Source organism: Stenella coeruleoalba (assembly GCF_951394435.1).
Source record: "Stenella coeruleoalba genome assembly, chromosome: 10".
Classification (NCBI taxonomy): domain Eukaryota; kingdom Metazoa; phylum Chordata; class Mammalia; order Artiodactyla; family Delphinidae; genus Stenella; species Stenella coeruleoalba.
This window is the reverse complement of record NC_137156.1, coordinates 39241761-39248643: the sequence shown is the minus strand read 5'-3', so window position 1 is coordinate 39248643 and position 6883 is coordinate 39241761. Positions and strand designations below refer to the sequence as shown.

Genomic DNA, 6883 nt, shown 5'->3' with positions numbered 1-6883 from the left:
AGTGGGAAGAGAGACAGACAGGAAATAAATCGTAAAAGCAGGTGGAAGGGAATGGGAGTTATTGTTTCATGGGTACAAATTATCTGTTTGAGGAGATGAAAAAGTTCAAGAGGCAGATGGTGGAGATGGCTGTACAACAATGTGAATGTACTTAAATGCCACTGGGCTACAGACTTGAAAATGGTTAAGATGGTCAATTTTTTTTTTTTTTTTTTTTTGCGGTACATGGGCCTCTCACTGTTGTAGCCTCTCCTGTTGCGGAGCACAGGCTCTGGACACGCAGGCTCAGCAGCCATGGCTCACGGGCCCAGCCGCTCTGCGGCATGTGGGATCTTCCCAGACCGGGGCACGAACCCGTGTCCCCTGCATCGGCAGGCGGACTCTCAACCACTGCACCAGCAGGGAAGCCCAAGATGGTCAATTTTATGTTATGTATATTTTACAATTTTTTTTTAAGGCAGATGGAAGCACAGGGACAGAGAGCCATGAGGGGCATTATGCATGAACCTACCTTATGACCCGGTAATTCCATCTGCAGGTAAATACAATCCCAGGTTCTCGCAGGAGGGAGAACCATCCTGGGGCCAAAATGGGCATTTGGCACCTTCCCTGATCAGGCAGAGCGGCAACCTGGCCCTGTCCTCAGTGCCCAGCAGGGACCAAGCCTTACGTGGGGATCTGTGCAGAGACACTGGCAGCTGCCCATGGCCAGGGTGGCTATGTGATGTGTGAGGCTCAGCAAGCAAGCAAAAGGCCCCTTGTTCAAAAAGTATTAAGAATTTCAAGACAAAGATGGCAGAGCATGAAACCAATCAAAGGTTCTTCTGAGTGTAGAACCTGTGCAACTGTACAGGTCACAGGGCCATGAAGTGGACTCTGATGGGGACAGTTCCCAACCACGTGCCATGAGGAAAGATGACAGAGGAAGGGAGAGAAGGAGACTGAGAGAATATTTTTTTGAAGTTTTTATTTAAGTATAACAAACAGAAAAGTGAATGAATCCTGACTATATGGCTTGATGAATTTTCACAAAGGGAGTAAAGTGTAACCAGCACCCAGATTAAGAAGCAGAACGTCACCAGTACCCTAGAAGCCCCCCTCCTGCTTCTCATAGGTCCCACTATCCTGACTTCTAACACCTTAGATTATTTTTGCTTGTTTGGGGGCTTTATGTAAGTGGGAATTAGATGGCATGTTTACTTTTATGTCTGGCCTTTTTCACCCTATTTCATGTTTGTGAGAGGCAGCCATGCTCCTGTGTGCAGCTGTAGCTGTAAATTCTCAGACTGGTGATACCAAATGTCAGAGAGGATGTGGGGCAACCTGATCTCTCATGTACTGCTGGTGGTGGGAGTGGACCATGGTACAGCTACTTTGGAAAACTGAGTAGTAACATCTAGTAAAGCTGACCCAGCACCTCTACTCTTAGATACGTGCATAACAGAAATGCAGGCACGTGCTCCCCCAAAACAACATTTATAAGACTGCTTACATCAGCACTATTTGTAATAGCCAAAAACTCAAAAACTTGAAACTACTCAAATGCCCCAGAACAATAAGGTGAGTAAATAAATAAATGGTGGTATAGTCACAAAATGGATATTATTTCCCCCTGAGAGGCTGTATATTTGTTTGTTTAGAAAGATTATTTACCCTCTTGTGTGGCCTGAGTGTGCAACACAGAAGATAAACTTGCTCTTGAGTGAAAATGCAGAGGAGTGGGTTGAAGAGAGGGCCCCAGTCTCAGGAGCCATCGGGAGAGTAGTTCTAAGTGACATATTTAAGAGAAGAAGAATTTTCACAAGAGACACTCACACCTGTCTATGTTTGGAGCCTCAATTCCCAGAAATCTGCCCACAACCTGGCAAGAGACTTTGCGTCATGGAAATGGAGCACACGTGCCTTTGGTGACTCCCAGGAACAAAGAGCAAGCGTGTGAAGCACGCTCCTTCCCAGGGCCACACCCTCTACCAGGAATCAACCAATGCAAGGTCCACCCCCCATCTGTGTTTGGACTCCAACCCTCCAAGTTTCCTGGGGCGATGTCTCCTTCCTTCTCCTTGGTGAGACATGCCTGAAAGACTGTGACCTCACTCTTTCCCAAGCCAGGTAAGGACCAAGGACCAAAGTCCCCCGGCCAGAAGGTAGTCTCAGAATAGTCTTTTGGGGGAACTCCCTGGCAGTCCAGTGGTTAGGACTCAGTACTTTCACTGCCAAGGGCCCCAGGGTTCAATCCCTCGTCAGGGAGCTAAGATCCCATAAGCCGTGTGGCGTGGCCAAAAAAAAGTCTTTTGGTTCCTGTGCAAAATAACTGTATTTAGGTCTTGTGCCTAAAGTACTCAATGAATCTCAGTCTGCATTCACACTCGCCTATCTCAATGACTTTTTCTGTCTCCCCAGTGGCTCCCAGAATCTCCCCTCCCTCAGTTGTTTCTGGGTCCCCACTGCAAGTGGGTGACTCAGGCGACTGTGACGATGGCCTGGCTTTGACATTTGCACTGCAGCCCCAGCTCCTTAGCCCCAGTGGGCATACTAAGAAATAGTAGGGACAACAACAGCCATTTGTGAAATGTTTACCACATGTCAGGCCCTTTACATGCATTATTTATTTTTACCCCATAAGAGTGTTTATAAAGTAGATAGTGTTGTTTTACAGATCTGGAAAGTGATGATCAAAATGATAAAATAGCTTTTTGCTGTATCTACTGTGAGAATGAAGACCATTCTCAGCAATCAGACTGTCGACATTCCAGAAAATGTCAACATTACTCTGAAGGGATGCACAGTTATTGTGAAGGGCCCCAGAGGTACCCTGCAGAGGGACTTCAATCACATCAATGTAGAACTTAGTCTCCTTGGAAAGAAAAAGAGGCTCCGGTTGACAAATGTGGGGGATTAGAAAGGAACTGGTGACTGTTTGCACTATCTGTAGCCATGTACAGAGCATGATCAAGGGTGTTACACTGGGCTTCCGTTGCAAGATGAGGTCTGTGTACGCTTACTTCCCCATCAACGTTATTATTCAGGAGAATGCTTCTCTTGTTGAAATCCGGAATTTTTTGGGTGAAAAATATATCCGCAGGGTTCGGATGAGGCCAGGCGTTGCTTGTTCAGTATCTCAAGCCCAGAAAGATGCGTTGATTCTTGAAGGAAACAACACTGAACTTGTGTCAGACTTGGCTGCTTTGATTCAGCAAGCCATAACAGTTAAAAAAAAGGATATCAGAAAATTTTGGGATGGTATTTATGTTTCTGAAAAAGAAACAGTTCAGCAGGCTGAAGAATAAGATCTGAGTGATCCAGCTACAGAAACTGCAAGAGGCCAGACTCATTTGTGATATTTTAAAAATGAATAAAAGCTCTTTTGACTTGGGAAACAAACAAACAAAAAAACAAAACAAAATGATAAACTAAGATGCTTAAGGGACAATGCTAAATGGCCGATTAAAAAAACCTGTTAGTCAATCTCCAAAACATGTCATTAACCATGGGACCCCATTGTTCTGCACCTCAGTTTTCACAGCTGTACAGTGGGAATGTCAACGAAAAAATTAACCAGTCTAGGGAAGAAATGGAAATTTTTATTTGAGCCAAATTGAGGATTATAACCCGGGAACAGCCACTCAGAAAGCTCTGGGGACTGTTCGGCCCATTAGAGGTCAAAGCACAGTTATATAAGGTTTTGAGACAGAGGGCTGTACATTAAGTGACATATTATTGACAGGTGACACAAAGCGAGTAGTGGGTCATGGGTCATGATGGCCCCTTACAAGATTAAGAAGGAATGTTAGAGTTTAAGGAGTGGAGAAAGTTGCTCCTTATGGTTGAGCAGGTATTTCTGCTAGTGGGGAGGTTTGGTCGATGCATAATGCAGACATGTAATGCACAGCAGAGAGGAGAGAGGCAGCCAAAGGACAGAGAAAATTATTTATGTTTAAATTTTCCTTGATTTGCCTTAGAATATGAAATTTTATTTCATCAGCAATAAATGATACTGACCATTCAGAATCACTGGGAAATTTTGGGGAGGCGATCCACATGAGCACTTAGCCTGGGGCACAGAGTTGGCACTTGGGTACAGGCAGGGTTAGGTCTAGAGGAGCCCACAGTGGGGTCTCACCTGAGGGACTGGGGTCCACAACTCTCTCATGGAACTTGCTCCAAGCCTAACAGTGTGAGTGAAGCCAGCTGGAATAATTCCCTGCACTCCTCTTTCCTATGTCCTAAGGTAGACATTGCCCCTCCTCCTATCTCCCCCTCCCGTCGCTCTGGCCAGGCTCTCCCACTCCCTGTATCAAAAAAGAAAGCACTTGGTCAATAATGGCTTACACTAGGGTTTCTCACCGTGGCTCTATTGACATTTTGGATAATTATTTGTTGTGTAGACTGTCCTATGCATTGTGGAATGTTTAGCACCATCCCTGGCCTTTACTCACTAGATGCCAGAAGTAACCCCCTTCCCATGATGAAAACCAAAAATGTCTCCAGACATTGCCAAAGGTCCCCTGGATGTCATCACCTCCAGCTGAGAACTTCTGGCTTACACAATAATAACATGCAATTATCTAATTCAACCAGGAGTCCCTGAAGGTAGGTGTAATTCCAGGTTTGGTGCAGCAGCTCGATGAAGCCAACAGGGACCAGCTTTATGCTGGTGCTCATCACCTCATGATCACAAGGTGGCTGCCACAGAACCCACTGTGCCATCATCACAATTCTATTCAAAGGCAGAGTGGTGGTATCTTTTGTGGCTTCACCTTTAATCTGAAGAGATTTCCCAGACACTTCTCAGCAGATCTCTCTTACGTTTTATTGGCCCAAACCGGTTATATGCCCACCCTTAGCTGCACAGGAGGCTGGGAAAATGACTAGGTGGCCAGAGAGAAGGGGGGGTTGGAAATGCGGTGGGCTCTCCATGATACGGCAATATGGGCAGTCCTCGCACCTGCGGAAATTGTTTTTTTGTCTGCTCTCCTCAATAAACTGTGAGCACCTTTAGGACGGAGCCCTCCTCAGGTTTTCCTCTGCGTCCTCAGGACTTAGCCCAGTGCTCAGCACTACAAAGGTGCTCAATCAATTCTTATTGAAAGAATGAATGAATGAATGAATGAGTGGATGAGTGAATCAATCAATCAGTGATAACACTTCCTTCCTTCCTTGCTTCCATCACTAAGAGGCCTATATATCAGTTATTTATTCATATGCAAACTAAACTTGGTTTAACTAGAAATAAGCCTATCATGCAAATGATAATGCAAACATCTCCCTGTTCCTCCAGCAACAAAGTCTGATCCCTCTGGCCATTGGACTTGCTGTTCTCTTACCCAGAACATTCTTCCTGCCACCTCCCCTCATCCATCTTCACATGGCCAGCTCCCTCTCACTCTGTAGGTCTCTGCTTGGACAGAAACACCTGTGAGAAGCTTTCCCTGAACTCCCCAGTTTGGCTTAGAGGCCTCTACTCTATCCCCCTGGACCTCCCCTTGCGTCCCATCCTAGCACTTGTCACCCTGGGTTGTGACTGTCTCTCTAGCAGGACAGTAAACACCCATGGGGACCAGGACAGCACGTCCTTCACTAGTAGGTTCGCCGTAAACTTTTGGTGATTGAATCATTTATACCAGGGGCTGGCAAAAGTCTTATGTAAAGGAACAGATGGTAAATAATTTCAGCTTTGTGGGCCATATTATCTCTGTTGCCACTATTCAACTCTATGGCTGGAGCAAGAAAGTAGCCATAGGTAACATGAAAACAAATAAGCCTAGCTGTGTTTCAATAAAATTTTATTTATGGGCATTGAATTTGAATTTCATATTAGTTTCACGTCATGAAATATTATTTTTAAAATTTTATTTTATTTAGTTATTTATTTTTATGTAGCACATTCTTATTAGTTATCTATTTTATGCATATTAGTGTATACATGTCAATCCCAGTCTCCCAATTTATCACACCACCACCACCACCCCCGCTTTCCCCACTTGGTATCCACACGTTTGTTCTCTACATCTTCGTCTCTATTTCTGCCTTGCAAACTGGTTCATCTGTACCATTTTTCTAGATTTCACATATATGCATTAATATACGATATTTGTTTTTCTCTTTCTGACTTACTTCACTCTGTATGACAGTCTTTAGGTCCATCCACGTCTCTACAATTGACCCAATGAAATACTATTCTTAAAAAAGTTTTTTTCAACCATCTGAAAAATGTAACAACCATTCTCAAAGACTCTCAGGCCATACAAAAACAGGTGACAAAACATAGTTTACTGACCCTGATTCATACTGAGGGTCACATGCTTTGGGTTTTCCAAATCATTCTAGGGATGCAGCAGGATCACTTAGAGCAATAAATATAACAGTATTTCTTAATATCAAGAAGTAAATTAAACTTGAAAGTACACTAAATGACTTAGCCATCCCATACTTAGACTGTATTTAAGAAATCCAAGATGATTTAAGATTAAGGAATGGTTACTATCAAGGCACCATGTCAATAGGTTTAAACAACTGCTTGACAATTTCTATATGCAATCCTAATGGGAATTTTTAAAACTAGGCATGGAAAGGTATTTCTTTTTTTGTGATAAAAATTAATTATTTATCTTAAAAAATATCCAAAATATTATTTAGATAAATGAAAGTAACCACTGGAAAAACTGAAAACAAACATTGAGACCAGTTGCTCCAGGGCTTGGAAGTGAGGGTAGTTTTCCTGCAATGCTAGACTTCTTCAACTGGGTTTCATGTATTACTATGATGTGTTGAATGTTAGTGAGGCTGTAGGGATACAGGAATTCCATGCTCTGCTGGGGGTGGGGGAGCATGTGGACTGGTGCAGCCATTCTGGACAACAATCAGGCAGTATTAGTGAAAACTG

General features: G+C 43.7%; 1 pseudogene across 1 annotated transcript; it reads left to right on the top strand.

Annotated features, from left to right (window-relative positions):
* Positions 1–2695: 2695 nt before the first annotated feature.
* On the top strand, positions 2696–3389 carry LOC307193124 (large ribosomal subunit protein uL6-like; annotated as a pseudogene). Its single transcript has one exon. The product of its transcript is annotated as a large ribosomal subunit protein uL6-like (transcript).
* The last annotated feature ends 3494 nt before the right edge of the window (positions 3390–6883 follow it).